The sequence below is a fragment of the Pleurodeles waltl genome, chromosome 1_1 (genome assembly GCF_031143425.1).
Source record: "Pleurodeles waltl isolate 20211129_DDA chromosome 1_1, aPleWal1.hap1.20221129, whole genome shotgun sequence".
In the NCBI taxonomy this organism is placed as follows: Eukaryota; Metazoa; Chordata; class Amphibia; order Caudata; family Salamandridae; genus Pleurodeles; species Pleurodeles waltl.
Window position 1 is genome coordinate 308,282,170 of NC_090436.1, and position 27,757 is coordinate 308,309,926.

Genomic DNA, 27,757 nt, shown 5'->3' on the forward strand with positions numbered 1-27,757 from the left:
AGGGCCCAAAACACATAGGCGCCTATGGAGAACAGGGGTTCTCTGGTTCCAGTCTACCAACAGGTAAGTACCTGCGTCTTCGGAGGGCAGACCAGGGGTGTTTTGTAGAGCACTGGGGGGGACATAAGTAGGCACACAAAACACACCCTCAGCGGCACCACACTGGGAACACATACATATAGGTCACAAACTAATGAGCACTGGGGTCCTGGCTAGCAGGGTCCCAGTGACACATAACAAACATACTGAAAGCATAGTGTTTTCACTATGAGCACCGGGCCCTGGCTGGCAGGATCCCAGTGAGACAGTGAAAACACCCTGACATACACTCACAAACAGGCCCAAAGTGGGGGTAACAAGGCTAGAAAGAGGCTACTTTCTCACAGGCGGGCATTTCCACTAGCTGGGATGCCCTGGTGTGCTGTAACAAAAGGCATGAGCATTTGAGGCTCACCACCAGGTCTAACAGTTCTTGCAGGGGGAGGTGAGAAGCACCTCCACCCAGTACAAGCTTTGTTCCTGGCCACAGAGTGACAAAGGCACTCTCCCCATGTGGCCAGAAATTCGTCTGGTTGTGGCAGGCTGGCAGAAACTGGTTAGCCTAGCACTAGGAGTCGGACTGGTTTTGAGGAGGCATCTCTAAGATGGCCTTTGGATGCATTTTACAATAAATTCCACACTGGCATCAGTGTGAATTTATTGTGCTGAGAAGTTTGATACCAAACTTCCCAAATTTCAGTGTAGCCATTATGGAACTGTGGAGTTCGTGTCTGACAAACTCCCAGACCATATACTCTTTATGGCTACCCTGCACTTACAATGTCCAAGGTTTTGCTGAGACACTGTAGGGGCATAGTGCTCATGCATAAATACCCTCACCTGTGGTATAGTACACCCTGCCTTGGGGCTGTAAGGCCTCCTAGAGGGGTGTCTTACCTATGCCACAGGCAGTGTGAGGTGGGCATGGCACCCTGAGGGAAGTGCCATGTCGACTTAGTCATTTTCTCCCCACCAGCACAAACAAGCTGTGAGGCAGTGTGCATGTGCTGATTGAGGGGTCCCCAGGGTGGCATAAGACATGCTGCAGCCCTTAGAGACCTTCCCTGGCATTAGGGCCCTTGGTACCAGGGGTACCATTTACAAGGGACTTATCTGGGTGCTAGGGCTGTGCCAATTGTGGGAGCAAAAGGTGCAGTTTAGTGAAAGAACACTGGTGCTGGGCCTGGTTAGCAGGGTCCCAGCACACTTTCAATAATAACTGGCATCAACAAAAGGCAAAAGGTTAGGGGGTAACCATGCCAAGGAGGCATGTCATTACACAATGATATAGTGAAATGGTTTTCTACCTTTGAAAGAGTCTGCATTGGGTGGGAAATTGAGAGAAAGCACTGGGGCACATTTATGTGGGAGTTATTCTCAGGAAAGTGCAGAGATAGGCTCCTGACACTGAATGAGCGAGGTTCAAAATCCTATGACCTCATGCAGGGTACCCTGATTAAGAGCTTTGGATTTACAACTGAAGAGTACAGGATAAAGTTCAGGGAGGATCAAAAATCCCTGAGCCAGACCTGGGTTGACTTTTTGGACTATTTAGTAAAAAGGCTGGGTGGTTGGTTAGCTGGGAACATGTTACAAGATTATGTGATGGGCTGTACAATTTGCTTGTGAAAGAGCATCTGTTGAGTAATTGTTCCAGTGATAGGCTGCATCAACATCTGGTAGACCTGGATCCGCATTCCCCTCAAGAGTTGGAGGGGAAGGCAGACTACTGGGTCAAAACAAGGGTGACCAAAACTACCACTGGTGAGGGAGGCCAAAAGAAAGAGGCCAAAAAGCCCTCCCAACGGAAAGATGGGAGACAGGCTAAAAACAACAAAGAGTGTTTTCAAAGCCCCCAAAATCTGCACAGGAGGGTGGGCCCAGAGACTACTCACAATCCAGGGGTGGGTTCAAAGGGAAACACTTTGACCCCAGCAAGGCTTGGTGCCAAGATTAAAGAGCCAAAGGGCACCAAACTGGAGAGACTCGCTGTCAAAACAAAAAGAATGCCTCTAGTCAACCTGCAGTAAATGCAGTTTCCAACATCCATATGGGGTCAGAGGTGTGGCCTGACCATGTCAGTGTCCCCACAGAGGCAATATTAGTCACTGAGGGTCGGGTAGATTTATCCTGTGCTCCCTGGCCAAGTAACATGAAAAAAATACAGGCAGGACCCTGTGATTAATAGGGAGAAAGTAAAAGCCTTGAGGTATACAGAGGCTAGTACCACTATGGTATCTCAGCAACTGGTTCGCTCAACTCAGTTCCTGGTAGGGAGGTCTTATCCTGTCACCAGTGCTGACAATGAGACCAAGTTCCACTCCATGGCTACGGTAAACTTTGAATGGGGAGGAGTAGCAGGGCAGAATGAAGTAGTTGTGTCCTCATGCATCCTTGTAGATTGCCTGCTTGGAAATGACCTGGAGCATTCCCCCTGGGCTGAGATAGAGCTAAAGACCCATGCAGCAATGCATGGGATCCCTGAGTAGACATGTGTCAAGATTAGGGCACAGAGCAAACTTCAGAGAGAAAAAGGAGAGCTGGATCCTGAAATAGTGGACCAGCCTCCCAAGAGAAAAGGCAAGAAGACTGGGGGACCCATTTCAAAACTGATCCCAAGTCAGGACCTGTGACAAACTGGTACCTTGTTGCAGTACCCCCCTACTTTTTGCCTGGTTTCTGAATGCACCTTGGACTGGAGTGCACTTGAATCCTGCTAACCAGGTTCTCAGTGCCAGTGTTCTTTCCCTAAACACATTGTAAAAGTAATTGGATTAATAGGTCCCTAGTAAAAGATACTTAGGTACCCAAGGCATGGGGTACTATGGGTAGGTCCCAGAGGGCAGCAGCACTGATTTTGCCATTCTCTAGGACCCTGCATCCAGATGCACCCAGCACTGCCATAGCAGACTGAGTGTCCTGCTGCAAACCTAACACACAGACTCGACTTGGCACACTACACCTGTGTGCCCTGTCCACCATACAATATGAGGGCATAGCTGCATGAGCAATATACCCCCACTGTGTCCCTGCCAAACCTAAGACACAGTGAGTGAAAAGAGCAGCCATTTTAATGTATGTGCTGGACACTGGTCAACACGAGTTTCCCAGCTACGTAATGGCTACTCTGAACCCTGGGTTGTTTGGTATCAAGCAACTCAGAATGATAACTCCAAACTGGTACCAGTACTGGATTTATTATAAGATGTACCCAGGGGTCACCTTAGAGGTGCCCCCTGCAAAAGCTAACTATCCTGGCATGATTGCTGACTGGTTCCAGCCAGCCTGCCACATCCAGACAGCCAAAACACAAACCTTGGGGGAGAGCCCTGTCCCTCTGGTTTGTAAAACAATGCCCTTCCTGGGTGGAGGAGCTAACTCCCCCACCCCCAGGAATGTGCACTGCCCTGGCAGTGAGCTTCAAAGGGCTACTGCCCTTGAAAGTCGATCCCCAGGCCTACACACAAAAGGTAGGAGGAGGGGTCTCACTGAGCATACACTACCCCAGGGGGCTTGCAGGCGAAGTGGACCCTCCATTTCATTTTCCTCCATGTTGGATGGCAAGAAAATAGCCAATTAGGTTCAGGAAAGTGACCCTTCCCACAGGAACTGATCACTGTAGTGGGTGTAGCCACCCAAGGGTAAGTGTCCCATTGGGCACTGCCAGGATCCCCCTAAGACACCTACTAAATTCAGCATTTAGTGGGCTCCCCTAGACCAAGAAATCACATTTGAAAGGACACAGAAGACCAGCACCAAGGAGTCCTTTAAACACTCCCAAAAACCTTCACATGAAGGTGGGTCCCAAGGCTCTTCCCAGCCCAAGAGTGAGTACAAAGGTAAAAATTGGGATCCCACTGTTAAACCAGTGGACACCAAACTGGAGATCTTAACTGTCCTAACAAAAAGAATGCCTCTAGTGCACCTGCAGTAAATGCAGTGGTGTAGGAAAGTAGCCTTTCTAGCATGGTTACCCCCACTTTTGACCTATACATGAGTGTGTAATGTAGGAGGCTGGCCTGGCTTGTACTGGGTACCAGAGGTACTTACACCTTGTGCCAGGTCCAGTTATCCCTTATTAGTGTAGAAGAGGGGTTTCTAGCAGCTTAGGCTGATAGAAGGTAGCTATGGCAAAGCAGCGTAGGCTGAACTAGGAGACATGTAAAGGTCCTACTATACCACTGGTGTCATATGCACAATATCATAAGAAAACACAATACACAGAAGTACTAAAAATAAAGGTACTTTATTTTTATGACAATATGCCAAAAGTATCTCAGTGAGTACCCTCAGTATGAGGATAAGTTATTACACAGGATATATGTACACAAACCAAAATTACGCAGGTAATAGCAAGAAAAGTAATGCAAGCAGTGTAAAGTTACAGTAGATTGCAATAGGAGCACATAGGTATAGGGGCAACACAAACCATATACTCCAAAAGTGGAATGCGAATCATGAATGGACCCCAAACCTATGTGAGCTTGTAGAGGGTCGCTGGGACTGTAAGAAAACAGTGAGGGTTAGAAAAATAGCCCACCCCAAGACCCTGACAGGTAGGTGTAAAGTGCACCTACTACCCCCAGAGAGCACAGAAGTCGTGATAGGGGGATTCTGCAGGAAGAACAAACACCAGCAATGCAACAACAGTGGATTTCTGGACCTGAGTACCTGTAAGACAAGGGGACCAAGTCCAATAGTCGCAACAGTGTCGAGAGTGGGCAGGAGCCCAGGAAATGCCAGCTGAGGGTGCAAGGAAGCTGACACCCATTGGAAGAAGCTTGGAGTTCTGCAAGAAAGAAGAGGACTAGGAACTTCCCCTTTGGAGGATGGATGTTCCACGTCGCGATGAAGCTTGCAGAGGTGTTCCCACGCAGAAAGACCGCAAACAAGCCTTGCTAGCTGCAAGGGTTGCAGTAGAGGTTTTTGGGTGCTGCTGTGGCCCAGGAGGGACCAGGATGTCGCCACGTGGAGGAGGAGACAGAGGGGGCGTCCAGCAATGTAGGGAGCCCTCACAGAAGCAGGCAGCACCTCCAGAAGTACCAGAAAAGGCACTTGGAAGAAAAGTGAACCGGAGTCCACCCGGAGTCACAAAAAGAAGTCCCACGATGCCGGAGGACAACTCAGAAGGTTGTGCACTGCAGGAAAGAGTGCCGGGGGCCCAGGCTTGGGTGTGCATGAAGGAAATCCTGGAAAAGTGCACAGGAGCCGGAACAGCTGCAAATCACGCAGTACCCAGCAATGCAGTCTAGCATGGGGAGGCAAGGACTTACCTCCACCAAACTTGGACTGAAGAGTCTCTGGGTGGTGGGAGTCACTTGGACAGAGTTGCTGAGTTCCAGGGACCACGCTCGTCGTGCTGAGAGGGGACCCAGAGGACCGGTGATGCAGTCTTTTGTTGCCTGCGGTTGCAGGGGGAAGATTCTGTCAACCCACAGGAGATTTCTTCAGAGCTCCTGGTGCAGAGAGGAGGCAGGCTACCCCCAGAGCATGCACCACCTGGAACCAGTCAAGAAAGCCGGCAGGATGAAGCGATACAAAGTTGCTAGTAGTCGTCTTGCTACTTTGTTGCTGTTTTGCAGGCGTCCTGAGCAGTCAGTGGTTGATCCTTTGGCAGAAGGTGAAGAGGGAGATGCAGAGGAACTCTGGTGAGCTCTTGCATTCGTTATCTGGTGAGATCCCCAAAGCAGAGACCCTAAATAGCCAGAAAAGGAGGTTTGGCTACCTAGGAAGGAGGATTGGCTACCAAGAGAGGTAAGAGCCTATCAGAAGGAGCCTCTGACGTCACCTTCTGGCACTGGCCACTCAGAGCAGTCCAGTGTGCCACAGACACCTCTGTTTCCAAGATGGCAGAGGTCTGGGACACACTGGAGGAGCTTTGGGCATCTCCCCTGGGAGGTGCAGGTCAGGGGAGTGGTCACCCCCCTTTCCTTTGTCGAGTTTCGCACCAGAGAAGGGCTGGGGGATCCCTGAACCGGTGTAGACTGGCTTATGCAGAGATGGGCACCATCTGTGCCCATCAAAGCATTTCCAGAGGCTGGGGGAGGCTACTCCTCCCCAGCCTTCACACCTATTTCCAAAGGGAGAGGGTGTTACACCCTCTCTCAGAGGAAGTCCTTTGTTCTGCCTTCCTGGGCCAGGGCTGCCTGGACCCCAGGAGGGCAGAAACCTGTCTGAGGGGTTGGCAGCAGCAGCAGCTGCAGTGGAGACCCCGGAAAGGCAGTTTGGCAGTACCCGGGTTCTGTGCTAGAGACCCGGGGGATCATGGAATTGTCCCCCCAATGCCAGTATGGCATTGGGGGGACAATTCCATGATCTTAGACATGTTACATGGCCATGTTCGGAGTTACCATTGTGACACTGTACATAGGTAGTGACCTATGTACAGTGCACACATGTAATGGTGTCCCCGGACTCACAAAGTCCGGGGAATTTGCCCTGAACGATGTGGGGGGCACCTTGGCTAGTGCCAGGGTGCCCACACACTAAGGGCCATATTTATACTTTTTGACGCAAAACTGCGCTAAAGCCTCTGACGTCACCTGCTGGCACTGGCCACTCAGAGCAGTCCAGTGTGCCAGCAGCACCTCTGTTTCCAAGATGGCAGAGGTCTGGAGCACACTGGAGGAGCTCTGGGCACCTCCCAGGGGAGGTGCAGGTCAGGGGAGTGGTCACTCCCCTTTCCTTTGTCCAGTTTCGCGCCAGAGCAGGGCTGAGGGGTCCCTGAACCGGTGTAGACTGGCTTATGCAGAAATGGGCACCACCTGTGCCCATGAAAGCATTTCCAGAGGCTGGGGGAGGCTACTCCTCCCCAGCCCTGACACCTTTTTAGAAAGGGAAGTCCTTTGTTCTGCCTTCCTGGGCCAAGCCTGGCTGGACCCCAGGAGGGCAGAAACCTGTCTGAGGGGTTGGCAGAAGCAGCAGCTGCAGTGAAACCCCTGAAAAGGCAGTTTGGCAGTACCCGGGTCTGTGCTAGAGACCCGTGGGATCATGGCATTGAGGGGGCAATTCCATGATCATAGACATGTTACATGGCCATATTCGGAGTTACCATTGTGAAGCTACACATAGGTATTGACCTATATGTAGTGCACGCGTGTAATGGTGTCCCCGCACTCACAAAGTCCGGGGAATTGGCCCTGAACAATGTGGGGGCACCTTGGCTAGTGCCAGGGTGCCCACACACTAAGTAACTTAGCACCCAACCTTTACCAGGTAAAGGTTAGACATATAGGTGACTTATAAGTTACTTAAGTGCAGTGGTAAATGGCTGTGAAATAACGTGGACGTTATTTCACTCAGGCTGCAGTGGCAGGCCTGTGTAAGAATTGTCAGAGCTCCCTATGGGTGGCAAAAGAAATGCTGCAGCCCATAGGGATCTCCTGGAACCCCAATACCCTGGGAACCTCAGTACCATATACTAGGGAATTATAAGGGTGTTCCAGTATGCCAATGTAAATTGTTAAAATTGGTCACTAGCCTGTTAGTGACAATTTGTACAGAGAGAGCATAACCACTGAGGTTCTGGTTAGCAGAGCCTCAGTGAGACAGTTAGGCACCACACAGGGAACACATACACATAGGTCACAAACTAATGAGCACTGGGGTCCTGGCTAGCAGGGTCCCAGTGACACATAACAAACATACTGAAAGCATAGTGTTTTCACTATGAGCACCGGGCCCTGGCTGGCAGGATCCCAGTGAGACAGTGAAAACACCCTGACATACACTCACAAACAGGCCCAAAGTGGGGGTAACAAGGCTAGAAAGAGGCTACTTTCTCACAGGCGGGAATTTCCACTAGCTGGGATGCCCTGGTGTGCTGTAACAAAAGGCATGAGCATTTGAGGCTCACCACCAGGTCTAACAGTTCTTGCAGGGGGAGGTGAGAAGCACCTCCACCCAGTACAAGCTTTGTTCCTGGCCACAGAGTGACAAAGGCACTCTCCCCATGTGGCCAGAAATTCGTCTGGTTGTGGCAGGCTGGCAGAAACTGGTCAGCCTAGCACTAGGAGTCGGACTGGTTTTGAGGAGGCATCTCTAAGATGGCCTTTGGGTGCATTTTACAATAAATTCCACAATGGCATCAGTGTGAATTTATTGTGCTGAGAAGTTTGATACCAAACTTCCCAAATTTCAGTGTAGCCATTATGGAACTGTGGAGTTCGTGTCTGACAAACTCCCAGACCATATACTCTTTATGGCTACCCTGCACTTACAATGTCCAAGGTTTTGCTGAGACACTGTAGGGGAATAGTGCTCATGCATAAATACCCTCACCTGTGGTATAGTACACCCTGCCTTGGGGCTGTAAGGCCTCCTAGAGGGGTGTCTTACCTATGCCACAGGCAGTGTGAGGTGGGCATGGCACCCTGAGGGAAGTGCCATGTCGACTTAGTCATTTTCTCCCCACCAGCACAAACAAGCTGTGAGGCAGTGTACATGTGCTGATTGAGGGGTCCCCAGGGTGGCATAAGACATGCTGCAGCCCTTAGAGACCTTCCCTGGCATTAGGGCCCTTGGTACCAGGGGTACCATTTACAAGGGACTTATCTGGGTGCTAGGGCTGTGCCAATTGTGGGAGCAAAAGGTGCAGTTTAGTGAAAGAACACTGGTGCTGGGCCTGGTTAGCAGGGTCCCAGCACACTTTCAATAATAACTGGCATCAACAAAAGGCAAAAGGTTAGGGGGTAACCATGCCAAGGAGGCATGTCATTACACAATGATATAGTGAAATGGTTTTCTACCTTTGAAAGAGTCTGCATTGGGTGGGACATTGAGAGAAAGCACTGGGGCACATTTATGTGGGATTTATTCTCAGGAAAGTGCAGAGATAGGCTCCTGACACTGAATGAGCGAGGTTCAAAATCCTATGACCTCATGCAGGGTACCCTGATTAAGAGCTTTGGATTTACAACTGAAGAGTACAGGATAAAGTTCAGGGAGGATCGAAAATCCCTGAGCCAGACCTGGGTTGACTTTGTGGACTATTTAGTAAAAAGGCTGGGTGGTTGGTTAGCTGGGAACATGTTACAAGATTATGTGATGGGCTGTACAATTTGCTTGTGAAAGAGCATCTGTTGAGTAATTGTTCCAGTGATAGGCTGCATCAACATCTGGTAGACCTGGATCCGCATTCCCCTCAAGAGTTGGAGGGGAAGGCAGACTACTGGGTCAAAACAAGGGTGACCAAAACTACCACTGGTGAGGGAGGCCAAAAGAAAGAGGCCAAAAAGCCCTCCCAACGGAAAGATGGGAGACAGGCTAAAAACAACAAAGAGTGTTTTCAAAGCCCCCAAAATCTGCACAGGAGGGTGGGCCCAGAGACTACTCACAATCCAGGGGTGGGTACAAAGGGAAACACTTTGACCCCAGCATGGCTTGGTGCCAAGATTAAAGAGCCAAAGGGCACCAAACTGGAGAGACTCGCTGTCAAAACAAAAAGAATGCCTCTAGTCAACCTGCAGTAAATGCAGTTTCCAACATCCATATGGGGTCAGAGGTGTGGCCTGACCATGTCAGTGTCCCCACAGAGGCAATATTAGTCACTGAGGGTCGGGTAGATTTATCCTGTGCTCCCTGGCCAAGTAACATGAAAAAAATACAGGCAGGACCCTGTGATTAATAGGGAGAAAGTAAAAGCCTTGAGGTATACAGAGGCTAGTACCACTATGGTATCTCAGCAACTGGTTCGCTCAACTCAGTTCCTGGTAGGGAGGTCTTATCCTGTCACCAGTGCTGACAATGAGACCAAGTTCCACTCCATGGCTACGGTAAACTTTGAATGGGGAGGAGTAGCAGGGCAGAATGAAGTAGTTGTGTCCTCATGCATCCTTGTAGATTTCCTGCTTGGAAATGACCTGGAGCATTCCCCCTGGGCTGAGATAGAGCTAAAGACCCATGCAGCAATGCATGGGATCCCTGAGTAGACATGTGTCAAGATTAGGGCACAGAGCAAACTTCAGAGAGAAAAAGGAGAGCTGGATCCTGAAATAGTGGACCAGCCTCCCAAGAGAAAAGGCAAGAAGACTGGGGGACCCATTTCAAAACTGATCCCAAGTCAGGACCTGTGACAAACTGGTACCTTGTTGCAGTACCCCCCTACTTTTTGCCTGGTTTCTGAATGCACCTTGGACTGGAGTGCACTTGAATCCTGCTAACCAGGTTCTCAGTGCCAGTGTTGTTTCCCTAAACACATTGTAAAAGTAATTGGATTAATAGGTCCCTAGTAAAAGATACTTAGGTACCCAAGGCATGGGGTACTATGGGTAGGCCCCAGAGGGCAGCAGCACTGATTTTGCCATTCTCTAGGACCCTGCATCCAGATGCACCCAGCACTGCCATAGCAGACTGAGGGGGTCATTCTGACCCTGGCGGCCGGTGGCCGCCAGGGCCACCGACCACGGGAGCACCGCCAACAGGCTGGCGGTGCTCCCGAGGGCATTCTGACCGCGGCGGTTCAGCCGCGGTCAGAAAGGGTAAACCGGCGGTCTCCCGATGGTTTACCACTGCCCGTTGGAATCCTCCAAGGCAGCGCAGCTTGCTGCACCGCCGAGGGGATTCCGACCCCCCCTACCGCCATCCAGTTCCTGGCGGTCCGCCTGCCGGGAACCGGATGGCGGTAGGGGGGGTCGCGGGGCCCCTGGGGGCCCCTGCAGTGCCCATGCCACTGGCATGGGCACTGCAGGGGCCCCCGTAAGAGGGCCCCTACAAGTATTTCACTGTCTGCTGGGCAGACAGTGAAATACGCGACGGGTGCAAATGCACCCGTCGCACCTTCCCACTCCGCCAGCTCGATTACGAGCCGGCATCCTCGTGGGAAGGGAGTTTTTCCCTGGGCTGGCAGGCGGTCTTTTGGCGACCGCCCGCCAGCCCAGGGAAAAACGTAGAATACCCTCCGCGGTCTTTCGACCGCGGAGCGGTATTTCAGAGGGGGGAACTCTGGCGGGCGGCCTCCGCCGCCCGTCAGGGTCAGAATGACCCCCTGAGTGTCCTGCTGCAAACCTAACACACAGACTCGACTTGGCACACTACACCTGTGTGCCCTGTCCACCATACAATATGAGGGCATAGCTGCATGAGCAATATACCCCCACTGTGTCCCTGCCAAACCTAAGACACAGTGAGTGAAAAGCGCAGCCATTTTAATGTATGTGCTGGACACTGGTCAACACGAGTTTCCCAGCTACGTAATGGCTACTCTGAACCCTGGGTTGTTTGGTATCAAACAACTCAGAATGATAACTCCAAACTGGTACCAGTACTGGATTTATTATAAGATGTACCCAGGGGTCACCTTAGAGGTGCCCCCTGCAAAAGCTAACTATCCTGGCATGATTGCTGACTGGTTCCAGCCAGCCTGCCACATCCAGACAGCCAAAACACAAACCTTGGGGGAGAGCCCTGTCCCTCTGGTTTGTAAAACAATGCCCTTCCTGGGTGGAGGAGCTAACTCCCCCACCCCCAGGAATGTGCACTGCCCTGGCAGTGAGCTTCAAAGGGCTACTGCCCTTGAAAGTCGATCCCCAGGCCTACACACAAAAGGTAGGAGGAGGGGTCTCACTGAGCATACACTACCCCAGGGGGCTTGCAGGCGAAGTGGACCCTCCATTTCATTTTCCTCCATGTTGGATGGCAAGAAAATAGCCAATTAGGTTCAGGAAAGTGACCCTTCCCACAGGAAGTGATCACTGTAGTGGGTGTAGCCACCCAAGGGTAAGTGTCCCATTGGGCACTGCCAGGATCCCCCTAAGACACCTACTAAATTCAGCATTTAGTGGGCTCCCCTAGACCAAGAAATCACATTTGAAAGGACACAGAAGACCAGCACCAAGGAGTCCTTTAAACGCTCCCAAAAGCCTTCACATGAAGGTGGGTCCCAAGGCTCTTCCCAGCCCAAGAGTGAGTACAAAGGTAAAAATTGGGATCCCACTGTTAAACCAGTGGACACCAAACTGGAGATCTTAACTGTCCTAACAAAAAGAATGCCTCTAGTGCACCTGCAGTAAATGCAGTGGTGTAGGAAAGTAGCCTTTCTAGCATGGTTACCCCCACTTTTGACCTACATGAGTGTGTAATGTAGGAGGCTGGCCTGGCTTGTACTGGGTACAAGAGGTACTTACACCTTGTGCCAGGTCCAGTTATCCCTTATTATTGTAGAAGAGGGGTTTCTAGCAGCTTAGGCTGATAGAAGGTAGCTATGGCAAAGCAGCTTAGGCTGAACTAGGAGACATGTAAAGGTCCTACTATACCACTGGTGTCATATGCACAATATCATAAGAAAACACAATACACAGAAGTACTAAAAATAAAGGTACTTTATTTTTATGACAATATGCCAAAAGTATCTCAGTGAGTACCCTCAGTATGAGGATAAGTTATTACACAAGATATATGTACACAAACCAAAATTACGCAGGTAATAGCAAGAAAAGTAATGCAAGCAGTGTAAAGTTACAGTAGATTGCAATAGGAGCACATAGGTATAGGGGCAACACAAACCATATACTCCAAAAGTGGAATGCAAACCACGAATGGACCCCAAACCTATGTGAGCTTGTAGAGGGTCGCTGGGACTGTAAGAAAACAGTGAGGGTTAGAAAAATAGCCCACCCCAAGACCCTGACAGGTAGGTGTAAAGTGCACCTACTACCCCCAGAGAGCACAGAAGTCGTGATAGGGGGATTCTGCAGGAAGAACAAACACCAGCAATGCAACAACAGTGGATTTCTGGACCTGAGTACCTGTAAGACAAGGGGACCAAGTCCAATAGTCGCAACAGTGTCGAGAGTGGGCAGGAGCCCAGGAAATGCCAGCTGAGGGTGCAAGGAAGCTGACACCCATTGGAAGAAGCTTGGAGTTCTGCAAGAAAGAAGAGGACTAGGAACTTCCCCTTTGGAGGATGGATGTTCCACGTCGCGATGAAGCTTGCAGAGGTGTTCCCACGCAGAAAGACCGCAAACAAGCCTTGCTAGCTGCAAGGGTTGCAGTAGACTTTTTTGGGTGCTGCTGTAGCCCAGGAGGGACCAGGATGTCGCCATGTGGAGGAGGAGACAGAGGGGGCGTTCAGCAATGTAGGGAGCCCTCACAGAAGCAGGCAGCACCTCCAGAAGTACCAGAAAAGGCACTTGGAAGAAAAGTGAACCGGAGTCCACCCGGAGTCACAAAAAGAAGTCCCACGATGCCGGAGGACAACTCAGAAGGTTGTGCACTGCAGGAAGGAGTGCCGGGGGCCCAGGCTTGGGTGTGCATGAAGGAAATCCTGGAAAAGTGCACAGGAGCCGGAACAGCTGCAAATCACGCCGTACCCAGCAATGCAGTCTAGCATGGGGAGGCAAGGACTTACCTCCACCAAACTTGGACTGAAGAGTCTCTGGGTGGTGGGAGTCACTTGGACAGAGTTGCTGAGTTCCAGGGACCACGCTCGTCGTGCTGAGAGGGGACCCAGAGGACCGGTGATGCAGTCTTTTGTTGCCTGCGGTTGCAGGGGGAAGATTCTGTCAACCCACAGGAGATTTCTTCAGAGCTCCTGGTGCAGAGAGGAGGCAGGCTACCCCCAGAGCATGCACCACCTGGAACCAGTCAAGAAAGCCGGCAGGATGAAGCGATACAAAGTTGCTAGTAGTCGTCTTGCTACTTTGTTGCTGTTTTGCAGGCGTCCTGAGCAGTCAGTGGTTGATCCTTTGGCAGAAGGTGAAGAGGGAGATGCAGAGGAACTCTGGTGAGCTCTTGCATTCGTTATCTGGTGAGATCCCCAAAGCAGAGACCCTAAATAGCCAGAAAAGGAGGTTTGGCTACCTAGGAAGGAGGATTGGCTACCAAGAGAGGTAAGAGCCTATCAGAAGGAGCCTCTGACGTCACCTGCTGGCACTGGCCACTCAGAGCAGTCCAGTGTGCCACAGACACCTCTGTTTCCAAGATGGCAGAGGTCTGGGACACACTGGAGGAGCTTTGGGCATCTCCCCTGGGAGGTGCAGGTCAGGGGAGTGGTCACCCCCCTTCCCTTTGTCGAGTTTCGCACCAGAGAAGGGCTGGGGGATCCCTGAACCGGTGTAGACTGGCTTATGCAGAGATGGGCACCATCTGTGCCCATCAAAGCATTTCCAGAGGCTGGGGGAGGCTACTCCTCCCCAGCATTCACACCTATTTCCAAAGGGAGAGGGTGTTACACCCTCTCTCAGAGGAAGTCCTTTGTTCTGCCTTCCTGGGCCAGGGCTGCCTGGACCCCAGGAGGGCAGAAACCTGTCTGAGGGGTTGCCAGCAGCAGCAGCTGTAGTGGAGACCCCGGAAAGGCAGTTTGGCAGTACCCGGGTTCTGTGCTAGAGACTCGGGGGATCATGGAATTGTCCCCCCAATGCCAGTATGGCATTGGGGGGACAATTCCATGATCTTAGACATGTTACATGGCCATGTTCGGAGTTACCATTGTGACACTGTACATAGGTAGTGACCTATGTACAGTACACGCGTGTAATGGTGTCCCCGGACTCACAAAGTCCGGGGAATTTGCCCTGAACGATGTGGGGGGCACCTTGGCTAGTGCCAGGGTGCCCACACACTAAGGGCCATATTTATACTTTTTGACGCAAAACTGCGCTAACGCAGTTTTGCGTCAAAAAAATTAGCGCCGGCTAACGCCATTCTGAAGCGCCATGCGGGCGCCGTATTTAACCAATGACGTTAGCCGGCGTTAGCCGCCGGCGCTGCCTGGTGTGCGTGGGAAAAAACGACGTACACCAGGCAGCGCCGGCGTAGGGGGATATGGGGCTTGGGCGTCAAAAAATGGGGCAAGTCAGGTTGAGGCAAATTTTTCGCCTCAACCCGATTTGCGCCATTTTTTTCGACTCCCAACCCCCATAGAAAAGACTCCTGTCTTAGCAAAGACAGGAGTCATGCCCCCTTGCCCAATGGCCATGCCCAGGGGACTTCTGTCCCCTGGGCATGGTCATTGGGCATAGTGGCATGTAGGGGGGCACAAATCAGGCCCCCCTATGCCACAAAAAAAAAATTTAAAAATGACTTACCTGAACTTACCTTAATGTCCCTGGGATGGGTCCCTCCAGCCTTGGGTGTCCTCCTGGGGTGGGCAAGGGTGACAGGGGTTGTCCCTGGGGGCATGGGAGGGCACCTCTGGGCTCCTTCAGAGCCCACAGGTCCCTTAACGCCTGCCTTTTCCAGGCGCTAAAAACGGCGCAAAAGCGGCCGTACGTAATTTTTTTTGACCCGCCCACTCCCGGGCGTGAATTTTGCCCGGGAGTGTAAATACGGCGCACATGCCTCGGAGTCAATTTTTTAGACGTGAACGCCTACCTTGCATATCATTAATGCAAAGTAGGTGTCCTCGCTAAAAAATGACACAAACTCCATTGACTTTGGTGCTAGACGCGTCTAACGCCAAAGTATAAATATGGAGTTAGTTTTGCGTCGGAATTGCGTAAAAAAAAACTACACAATTCCGGCGCAAACGGAGTATAAATATGCCCCTAAGTAACTTTGCACCCAACCTTCACCAGGTGAAGGTTAGACATATAGGTGACTTATAAGTTACTTAAGTGCAGTGGTAAATGGCTGTGAAATAATGTGGACGTTATTTCACGCAGGCTGCAGTGGCAGGCCTGTGTAAGAATTGTCAGAGCTCCCTATGGGTGGCAAAAGAAATGCTGCAGCCCATAGGGATACCCTGGGTACCTCAGTACCATATACTAGAGAATTATATGGGTGTACCAGTATACCAATGTGAATTGGTACATTTAGGGGGTCATTCTGACTTTGGCGGGCGGCGGAGGCTGCCCGCCGAAGTTCCCCCGTCAAAATACCGCTCCGCGGTCCAAAGACCGCTGACGGTATTTTGAGGTTTGCCCTGGGCTGGCGGGCGGCCGCCAAAAGGCCGCCCGCCAGCCCAGGGCAAACCAACCTTCCCAGGAGGACGCCGGCTCCGAATGGAGCCGGCGTAGTGGGAATGTGCGACGGGTGCAGTGGCACCCGTCGCGTATTTCAGTGTCTGCACAGCAGACACTGAAATACTTTGCGGGGCCCTCTTACGGGGGCCCCTGCAGTGCCCATGCCATTGGCATGGGCACTGCAGGGGCCCCCAGGGGCCCCACGGCACCCCCTACCGCCATCCTGTTCATGGCGGGTTTCCCGCCATGAACAGGATGGCGGTAGGGGGTGTCTGAATCCCCATGGCGGCGGAGCGCGCTGCGCCGCCATGGAGGATTCAACAGGGCAGCGGAAAACCGGCGGGAGACCGCCGGTTTTCCTTGTCTGACCGCGGCCGAACCGCCGCGGTCAGAATGCCCTGCGGGGCACCGCCGGTCTGTCGGCGGTGCTACCGCCGACCCTGGCCCCGGCGGTCCATGACCGCCGGGGTCAGAATGACCCCCTTAGTCACTAGCCTGTTAGTGACAAATTTGGAAAGCAGAGAGAGCATAACCACTGAGGATCTGGTTAGCAGAGCCTCAGTGAGACAGTTAGGCATCACACAGGGAACACATACAGGGCACATACGTATGAGCACTGGGGCCCTGCCTGGCAGGGTCCCAGTGACACATAGGCTAAAACAACATATATACAGTGAAATATGGGGGTAACATGCCAGGCAAGATGGTACTTTCCTACACAACCCCTCCCAAACGAAGGACAATAAGACTAGCCATGACCTGATGAGTCTTCATTGTCTAAGTGGAAATATCTGGAGAGTCCATCTGCACTGGAGTGGGTACTCCCAGATCTATGTTCCACTGTATAGTCCATTCCCTGTAGAGATATGGACCACCTCAACAATTTAGGGTTTTCACCTTTCATTTGTTTTAACCAAAGTAGAGGTTTGTGGTCTGTCTGAACAATGAAGTGAGTGGCAAACAGGTATGGCCTCAACTTCTTCATTGCCCAGACCACAGCAAAGGCCTCCCTATGGCAGACCAACACTTTTCTCTAGGGGTCAACCTTCTGCTGATAAAAGCAACTGGTTGATCCTGGCCCTCAGAATTCAGTTGTGATAAGACTGCCCCTGCCCCTAATTCAGATGCATCAGTTTGAACAATGAATTTCTTGGAGTAACATGGGCTTTTTAGGACAGGTGCAGAGCACATGGCCTGTTTGAGCTCCTCAAAAGCTTTCTGACAGCTAGCGGTCCACAATACCTTTTTAGGCATCTTCTTACTAGTGAGATCATTAAGAGGGGCTGCTATGGAGCCATAGTTTTAAATGAATCTCCTGTAATACCCAGTGAGGCCTAAGAAGGCTCTCACCTCGGTCTGTGTTTTAGGGGGAACCCAATCCATGATTGTCTGGATTTTCCCCTGAAGTAGTGCAATCTGTTCTCCACCTACCAGGTGTCCCAGATAAACCACCTTTACCTGCCCTATCTGGCACTTCGAGGCCTTCATAGTGAGGCGTGCCTTTTGCAGGGCCTCCAAAACTTTCCAAAGGTGGAACAGGTGTTCACCAAGGTGGAGCTAAAGACAGCAATATCATCTAGATATGCTGCACTAAAAGCCTCCAACCCTTGCAGGACTGTGTTCACCAACCTCTGAAAAGTGGCAGGTGCATTTTTCAAACCAAAGGGCATCACTGTAAATTGGTAGTGCCCCCCTATAGTTGAAAATGCAGTTTTAGGTTTAGCATCCTCCGCCAATTTGATCTGCCAATACACTGCAGTCAAATCAAATGTGCTTAGATACTTGGCAGATGCCAGTGTATCTATGAGCTCATCTGCCCTGGGTATAGGGCGAGCATCAGTTTTTGTTACCTGATTGAGACCTCTGTAGTCTACACAAAACCTCATCTCCCTTTTTCCATCTTTTGAGTGAGGCTTTGGTACAAGCACCACAGGACTCGCCCATGGGCTTTCAGAAGGTTCAACCACTCCTAGATCAAGCATTTTCTGAACCTCTTGTTTTATGCAATCCCTGACATGGTCAGGCTGCCTATACGTTTTACTTTTGACAGGTATGCTGTCTCCAGTATCAATTGTGTGTTGACACCAAGATGTGGTGCCTGGCACAGTTGAAGAGAGTTCAGAAAATTGTCCAAGGAGATTTATGCAGTTGTCTTTCTGTTCTGCAGTCAGACAATCTGCCAAAACTACTCCATCCACTAAAGCATCCTCTTCAGTGGAGGGGAAGAGATCATGGAGAGGGTCACTCTCTTCTTCCTGTCCATCATCTGTTGCCATGAGCAGGGTGAGATCAGCCCTGTCATAGTAGGGTTTTAGGTGGTTGACATGAATCACCCTAAGGGGACTCCTGGCAGTGCCCAGGTCTACCAAATAGGTGACCTCGCCCTTTTTCTCAACAGTTAGATGGGGTCTACTCCATTTGTCCTGGAGTGCTCTTGGGCCCACAGGCTCCAATACCCACACCTTCTGTCCTGGTTGGTACTGGTTCAGAACAGCCTTCTGGTCATGCCATTGCTTCTGGAGCTCTTGGCTGGCCTGAAGGTTTTTACTGGCCTTTTTCATGTACTCAGCCATTCTGGATCTTAGGCCAAGTACATAGTCCACTATGTCCTATTTGGGAGCTTTTAAAGGTTGTTCCCAACCCTCCTTCACAAGTGTTAGTGGACCTCTTACAGGGTGTCCAAAGAGGAGTTCAAAGGGGCTGAAGCCCACTCTCTTCTGGGGTACCTCCCTGTGAGCAAAAAGGAGGCAAGGTAACAGGACATCCCATCTCCTCCTGAGTTTTTCAGGGAGTCCCATTATCATACCTCTGAGAGTTTTATTAAACCTTTCTACCAGTCCATTAGTCTGTGGATGATAAGGAGTGGTGAATTTGTAGGTTACACCACATTCCTTCCACATAGCTTTCAAGTATGCAGACATAAAGTTGCTACCCCTGTCTGATACAACCTCTTTTGGAAAACCCACCCTGGAAAAGATTCCCAGGAGGGCTTTTGCCACTGCAGGAGCTGTGGTGGTCCTTAGAGGAATTGCTTCAGGATATCTTGTGGCATGGTCCACAACCACCAAGATAAACCTATTGCCTGAAGCAGTAGGAGGGTCAAGGGGGACAACTATGTCAACCCCTACCCTTTCAAAGGGGACCCCAACCACAGGTAGTGGAATAAGGGGAGCCTTTGGTGTGCCACCAGTCTTGCCACTGGCTTGGCAGGTCACGCAAGACTTGCAAAAATCTTTTGTGTCCTCTGACATCATAGGCCAGTGAAACAGGGGGACAAGCCTTTCCCATGTTTTGATCTGGCCCAAATGCCCAGCCAAAGGAATGTCATGTGCCAGAGTTAGGAGGAACTCTCTGTACTGCAGTTGAATGACCAATCTCGTGGCTGCTCTAGGTTTTGGGTCCCTTGCCTCAGTGTACAAGAGGTTGTCCTCCCAGTAAACTCTATGTGAGTCACTGACATCCCCATTTTGCTGTTTGACAGCTTGCTGTCGTAGACCCTCTAATGTGGGACAGGTTTGCTGTCCCACACTCAGCTCTTGCAGGCCCCCCTCCACCCAAAAGCTCAGCAGTGTCTGCTGCCAGCTCATCTGGTGAAGGTTCTGCACAGGGAGGAAATTCTTCCTCAGAAGGAGAATCATCTGTAGAGGGAGGGATAGTGGGTAGGGATTTACCCTTGCTACCCCTAGCTTTAGGGAACACTTGGTCCATTGTTCCAGGATCCAAGTTACCCTGTCCTTTTTGCTTTTTGGCCTGAGCCCTTGTCAAAGCAAAAATATGCCCAGGAATGCCCAGGACTGCTGCATGAGCCTCCAACTCCACTTCATGCCAAGCTGATGTCTCTAAATCGGTCCCTAGTAGACAGTCTACAGGTAAATCTGAGGCAACCACAACTTTCTTTGGACCAGTAACCCCCCCCCCCCCCAGTTGAGATTCACAATAGCCATGGGGTGGCTAAGAGTGTTGTTATGAGCGTCTGTCACTTGGTACTGCTGACCAAGTAGGTGTTGTTCAGGGTGTACCAGTTTCTCTATTACCATGGTAACACTGGCACCTGTGTCCCTGTAGGCCTGAACCTCAACACCATTTATTAGGGGAAGTTGCTTGTACTTATCCATATTAAGGGGACAAGCAACCAAGATGGCCAAATCAATGGCACCTTCAGAGACTAACACAGCCTCTGTGGTCTCCCTAACAAGACCAACCCCAGCTAAATTACCAAAAGTGAGCCCAGCTACTCCCTTAGATTGGCTATTAGTAGGTTTAGTCCCACCACCACTGCTATTACTAGGGGCACTAGAATTTGCAGTAGGGGTTGTGGTAGTGGGAGGTTTGGTGTTTTTCTTTGGACAACTGGCATCAGTTGTCCAATGGCCTTTGACTTTACACAAATAACACCATGGCTTTTTAGGTTGATTATTGGAAGAGGATTTGGACTCACCACCCCCACCAGAGGAGTTTTGTGGGCCTGATGAAGACTCAGTTTTACTTTTGTCCCCACCCTTGTCAGAAGACTTACCATCCTTCTTCTTGCCATCCTTGTCACCCCCTGTATGAACTTTTCTGTTCACTTTTGTTCTGACCCATTTGTCTTTCTTCTTTCCCAATTCTTGGGGAGAGGTCAAATCTGAGTCCACTAGATATTGGTGTAACAAGTCAGACACACAGTTATTCAGAATATGCTCTCTCAGAATAAGATTATACAGGCTTTCATAGTCAGAAACTTTACTGCGATGTAACCACCCCTCCAAGGCCTTCAGGGAACAGTCAACAAAGTCTATCCAGTCTTGTGAGGACTCTTTTCTGGTGTCTCTGAACTTAATCCTGTATTGTTCAGTGGTTAAGCCAAATCCATCCAAGAGTGCATCCTTCAAAACTGCAAAATTGTTAGCATCACTTTCTCTAACAGTAAGGAGCCTATCCCTACCCTTTCCATTGAAAGATAGCCACAAATAGCAGCCGACTGCCTTTGAGGGACCCCCTGTACCGTAAAGGCCCTCTCAAGTGCAGCAAACCACTTGTTGATGTCATCCCCCTCCTTGTAAGGGGGGGACTATCTTATGCAGATTCCTAGAATCATGCTCTCTAACAGGATTACTATCAGGAATACTGCTATTGCTGCCATCATGGGGTCCTAACCCCAATCTCTGTCTCTCCTTCTCCAGGTCTAAGGATTCCCTAACTAAGGCCAGCTGTTGCTGTTTAAGCTTCAGTCTGGTCTCTTCAACTCTCAACTTTTTGAGTTCCCTTTCTAACATATTGTCTTCAGGGTGGGTGGGTTAGGAATGCTTGTACACAGAAGATAAATTGGAAACAACAGAGGGGGATCTGTCCCTAACTAACTGAACCCTAACAACTTGGCCTCCAGGAATGAAGACTCCCCTACTATGATGGGAACCTCCATTACTACCAACATTAGTAGGTGTCCTGCTAGGTTCAGATCTGGAACAGAACCCTCCCCACCTCCCTCAAGGAGATCCCCTGAGTCAGAATGGGAACCTTCTATTAACCTCTCATTTGAAGTGCCTGCTTGGGACTCATCATTCACAATAAGCATGTTAAATAGAAACTCTTTTGTATGGTTCTTTCCTATCACTAAACCTCTATCTAAGCAGAGACTCCTTAGGCTCTTGTAATTCAAATTGTCAAGTAGTATTGACCATTTTAAGAGCAGAATCTACATCAGACCCCCCCCTTATAAGTCCCTAGTATGTGGTACCTAGGTACAGAGGGCATTGGGGTTCCAGGAGATCCATATAGGCTGCAGCATTTCTTTTGCCACCTATAGGGAGCTCAGACAATCCCTTACACAGGACTGCCCTTGCAGCCTGTGTGAAATAGTGCACACACTATTTCACAGCCATTTTCACTGCACTTAAGTAAATTATAAATCACCTATATGTCTAACCTTCACTTGCTGAAGGCTAGGTGCAAAGTTAATAAGTGTGAGGGCACCCTTGCACTAGAAAAGGTGCCCCCACATAGTTCAGGGACATTTTCCGGGACATTGTGAGTGCGGGGACGCCATTACATGCATGCACTACATATAGGCCAAAACCCATATGTAGCTTCACAATGGTAACTCCGAATATGGCCATGTAACATGTCTAAGATCATGGAATTGTCCCCCCATTCCAAATCTGGTATTGGGGAACCAATTCCATGCATCCTGGGGCTCCACCATGGACCCCCAGTACAGCCAAACCAGCTCTCTGATGCTTGCACTGCAGCTAAAGCCTCTGCCACCTCACAGACAGGGTTTTGCTCCCCTGGGGTCTGGGCAGTTCAGTCCCAGGAAGGCAGAACAAAGCATTTCCTCTGAGAGCAGGGTGCAACACCCTCTGCCTTTGGAAATAGGTGTTACAGGCTGGGGAGGGGTAGCCTCCCTCAGCCTCAAAATGCTTTGAAGTGCACAGATGGTGCCCTCCTTGCATAGAACAGTCTACACCGGTTCATGGACCCCTTCTCCCCTGCTCTGGCGGGAAAGTGGACAAAGGACAGCAGGAAAGGGGAGTGACCACTCCCCTGTCCATCACCACCCCAGGGGTGGTGCCCAGAGCTTCTCCAGTATGTCCCAGACTTCAGCCATTTTGCTTTGCAAGGTGTGGGGGCACTCTGGAGGCCTCTGAGTGGCCAGGGCCAGCAGGTGATGTCAGAGACCCCTCCTGATAGGTCCATACCTGATAAGGTAGCCAACCCCCTTTCAGGGCTATTTAGGCTCTCTCCTGTGGGTACTCTTCAGATTCTTTTTGCAAGTTTCTTTCAGGAATCCTCTGCAACTACTACTTCATCCTCTGACCTCGGATCAACCGCAGCCTGCTCCAGGAACTGTTGTAACAGCCAAAAAGTATCCACAAGTGATACTTTTCCTCTGCAACTTTAGCTCCGGCCAGCAACTGCAACAGTTTCCACAGCGTGCACGCTCTGAGAACTCCCCTACAAGGACCGAAGAAATCTCCCGTGGGTTGACGGAGTGAAAGCAGGCACCTTCCAAGACGACGACCGGTACCTTTGGACTCCTCTCACAGCGACGAGCGTGCTCCTAGGGACACAGAGGTTGGACCCCATCGACATAGACTATCCTGATGTCCTGCTTACGCAGTTTGGAGGAGGTAAGACCTTCCTTACCTGAGAGCAACGGTACCACTGTGTACTGCATCTTCTTCACCTCTTGAAGCCTCTGTGCACTATTTGCAAAATTCCTTCGTGCACAGCCTGGCCCAGGTCCCCAGCACTCCATCCTGCGACTCTCACCTCGCTGAGTTGTTCTTAGGCGGAGTGGAACCTTCCTTTCTTGTGCTGTACCAACTGCATTTTGTACCTCCTTTGTCCCCATGTCCTGGGACTCCCGTTGGTGCTGTCTGGCATCCTGAGGGCTCTCTAAAGTGCTGAGAGTCCCCTCTTCCTCCTCACGCAGAGTTGGTGCACCCAGGCACTTTTGTCATAACCATGGCTTGTTGGCGACTTCCAACACAAAATCACGTAGGCACCCATCTTCACGTCGTGGGACATCTTTTGCATCGTGCAGAAACTCACTGGCATCTTCCTAGGGTGCAATTCTGCAGTCTTTGACTAACTGTGGACTCTTCATTTGCACCCTATTCTGGGTTGGCAGGGGCTCCTGTCCTTCCTGGAACTTCTTTCGACTTCTGGACTTGGTCCCCTTCTTTTGCAGGTCTTCAGGTCCAGGAATCCAGCCGTTGTTGTTTGCAGACTTGGTTGGTTACTGCAACAATCCACATCACGAGGTGTAGTGTGTCCTAAGGAAACTTGCAGTACTTTACTCTTGCTTTTCTGGGCCCGGGGGGGGGAGTAATTTACTTACCTTTACTGTATTCTTACTCTCCCAGCGATTCTGCACACACTACCCTTGTCTAGGGGGGAATTTGTGATTCTCATTACACTTTCTTAGTATGTGGCTATTGTTGCCCCTAGACGTATTTTCTCCCATTGCATTCTATAGCATTTTATATTGTTTGCACTATCCTGTGACTATTTACTTGTCTAATTTTGGTGTCTAGTGTATATATTGTGAATAATACTTACCTCCAGGAGTATTGTCTCTAAGATAGTTTTGGTACTGTGTCACCCAAATAAATACCTTTATTTTTGGTAACACTGAGTATTGTCTTTACTTGTGTATAAGTACTGTGTAATTATATTTGGTATTGCATGAGCTTTGCATGTCTCCTAGTTCAGCCTAAGCTGCTCTGCTATAGCTACCTCTATCAGCCTAAGATGCTAGAACACTACTACTTCACTAATAAGAGATAACTGGACCTGGTATAAGGTGTAAGTACCTAAGGTACCCACTACAATCCAGGCCAGCCTCCTACATTGGTGGTGCGCGGTGGGATAAGTACTTGCAATTGCTTTACCACTTTTGTTACTGGTGCTTGCGTTTCACAAGAAAAGCTTGCTCCAATTCTTAGAGCATACGTAGTATATACCTAGAAGTAATTTTCTAACTTTCTAAAAGTTCTTCAAACTTTGCAAAAAGTTTTACAAAGTCTGGAAAAGTTTTATTTGTTTCTCTAAAAAGTTAGCTCTGTTATTCTACTAACGTTTTACTCACTTTCCCAAACATTTTTCTCTCTTTCAATATGTCTTCTGTAGAAGCTACCCCTAGAGTTATGAAAACAACATATGAAAGTCTTAACTCTAAAAGTTTGAGGGGTCTCTGTATTGGAAGACGTTTGGAGCTTGGGAAGAACCCCAATAAGGAGTTTCTCTCAAATCTTCTCCTCCAAGATGACCAGGGACTCATCACTGGTCCAGACCAGACAGGAAAAGAGGTAGAGGATGATTCCAAACAGTAAGGCTCAGAGGAGCAAACTGACAATCCTGGGGAGGGTCCTTCCACAGATCTATCAGTCAATAAATCACCTAGTTTAACTGGTTGTGGAAAGGGTTCACACACACGTAGGGCTCTCTTCACCCCTAGAGGCCAGGTCACTAGAGTGGCCCCTGTCACAGATAGATCTTCCTCTGCACACTCTCATGTTACCTGTGTTTCAGAGGCTTCACACATTTCTAACCCTGAGGACCAGTCCCTAGATAGGGAACTCAGAAAGCTGAGGTTAGAGGAGGCCAGACTGAGGCTAAAGCAGCAACAGTTGACCTCAGACAGGGAATCCCTGGCTGTGGATAAAGAAAGGCAGGGTTTGGGGTTAGTTCCCTATGGTGGCAGCAGCAGTTTTAGAAACTCAAATGTTAGGGAACCTTCATTTGACTCTAGAAATCTGCACAAAGTTGTCCCTCCTTACAAGGATGGGGTGATGATGACATCTACAAGTGGTTTGCTGCACTTGAGAGGGCCTGTAAAGTTCAGAGGGTCCCTCATGTACAGTGGGCTGCTATCCTTTGGTTATCCTTCTCTGACAAGGGGAGAAACAGACTTCTTATTGTCAGAGAGGAGGATGCAGATAACTATCAAATTCTTAAAAATGCACTCTTGGATGGTCTGGGCTTACCCACTGAACAGTACAGACTTACGTTCAGAGAGACCATTCTGTGAAGGCCCTAGAAGGTTGGTTAAATGGGAGTAAGGTGACTGACTATGAAAGCCTGTATAACTTGATTCTGAGAGAGCTTATTTTGAAAAACTGTGCGTCTGACTTGTTGCATCAATATCTTGTGGACTCAGATCTGACCTCTCCCCAAGAATTGGGAAAGAAGGCAGACAAATGGGTCAGACAAGGGTGAACAGAAAAGTTCATACGGGGGTGACAAGGACAGCAAAAAGAAAGATGGTGAAAAATCTCAGGACAAGCATGGGGATAAAAGTAAACACAAAGATCCTTTTTCAGGTCCAAAACATTCCTCTGGGGGTGGGGATAAAACTTCTTCATATTCTTCTCACTCCTCACACAATCAGAAAAAGCATTGGTGCTATGTGTGTGGAAATGAAGGTCATTGGCCAGGGGATTAGTCCTGCACAGGTAAAGCCCCTGGGCCTACCACCACTAAGACATCAGACTCTGGTGCCCCTAGCAGTAGTGGTCAATCTTAATAAATGGTATTGAGGCCCAGGTCTACAGGGACACAGGTGCTAGTATCACTTTGGTGACTGAAAACCTAGTGTCACCTGCACAACACCTCCTTGGACAGAAGTACCAAGTTACTGATGTCAATAACTCCACTCAGTCTCTCCCCTTAGCTGTAGTTCAACTTAGTTGGGGTGGAGTTACTGGCCCTAAGCAGGTGGTAGTATCACCTAGCTTACCTGTAGATTGTCTCTTAGGTAATGACCTAGAGGCCTCAGGTTTGGCTGAGGCAGAGCTTAGTACCTATGAGCCCCATGCTGGGTATCCCAGAGGAATTGTTTCCTCTCATTTCTAGTGAAATGAAAAAGCAAAGGAGAGAAAAAGGCCTGAAATCACAGGATCCCTCTCCACCAACAGGTAAAAAGGGTATCAAAGTATCCCTTCCCCGTCCTGCCAATAAGGATACCATTCCTGTGGTGGGAGAAACCTCTCCTGGGGTGGAACCTGTACCAAAGGAGCCATTAGCTACCACAGCTGGACTCCCAGAGGTAAATGTACCTCTTTGTGGAACTACTAATCCAGATGTGCAAAACTGCACCATTTTAGTAAATATGGAGTATCCCTCCAGCCCTCTTAGAGAAACTTCACTGCAGCAGGCCTACACTGCCTCTAAACACTTAGGACAGCAGCACTGTCCTGGTGTGGAGCTTATAGGACAGCAGACCTGCCCTGCTCCAACTCAAGAGAAACATCAACCCTGTTCTCTCTTACAGCCATATGGACAAAGGTTTTGCCCACTATGGCTTTATTGAGAAGCATCCCTGTCTAGCATTTCCTGCATTTGACATAGGCCCAGTGGACCAATCCCACTGCCCAACTTTAAAACATACTCATAGGAACTCTGAGAATTTACACTCACACTGTTGGTTAGGTAAAAATCTCCAAACAGGGTGGTTTACATCCCCACAGGGAAGTAACCATATAGTGGTTGATAAAGGGAGTAACCACTCTATTGCAGATCTACTCTCCACTTATCACCACTTAGACAATAAAGTCTCAACTGGCTAAGGTTAACCTTATTGTCCTTCGCTTGGGGGGTGGGGGGGTTGTGTGAGAAGTAGGCTCTTTCTAGCATGGTTACTCCCCCTTTTGGCCTGTTTGTGAGTGTGTGTCTGTAGGAAAGTACCATCTTGCTTGGCATGTTACCCCCATTTTAACTTGTGTGTCAGTTTGTTTTTGCCTGTGTCACTGGGATCCTGCTAGCCAGGACCCCAGTGCTCATAGTTTGTGGCCTAAATGTGTTCCCTGTGTGGTGCCTAACTGTGTCACTGAGAGTCTGCTAACCAGAATCTCAGTGCTTATGCTCTCTCTGCTTTTAAAATTGTCACTGAAGGCTAGTGACCATTTTTACCAATTCTGATTGGCACACTGGAACACTCTTATAATTCCCTAGTATATGGTACCTAAGTACCCAGGGTATTGGGGTTCCAGGAGATCCCTATGGGCTGCAGCATTTCTTTTGCCACCCATAGGGAGCTCAGACAATTCTTACACATGACTGCCACTGCAGTCTGAGTGAAATAACGTCCACGTTATTTCACAGCCATTTTACACTGCACTTAAGTAACTTATAAGTCACCTATATGTCTAACCCTCACCTGGTGAAGGTTAGGTGCAAAGTTACTAAGTGTGAGGGCACCCTGGCGCTAGCCAAGGTGCCCCCACATTGTTCAGGGCAATTTCCCCAGACTTTGTGAGCGTGGGGACACCGTTACACACGTGCACTACATATAGGTACATATACACACAGCCCTACATATAGGGTCCCCCACTGAC

At 49.8% G+C, this 27,757-nt stretch overlaps 1 protein-coding gene across 1 annotated transcript in view; it reads left to right on the top strand.

The window, feature by feature from the left end:
- Window positions 1-27,757, top strand: part of IL31RA (interleukin 31 receptor A) — a 1,545,596-nt gene that overhangs the window by 1,211,442 nt on the left and 306,397 nt on the right. The gene's annotated exons all lie outside the window — the stretch shown is intronic.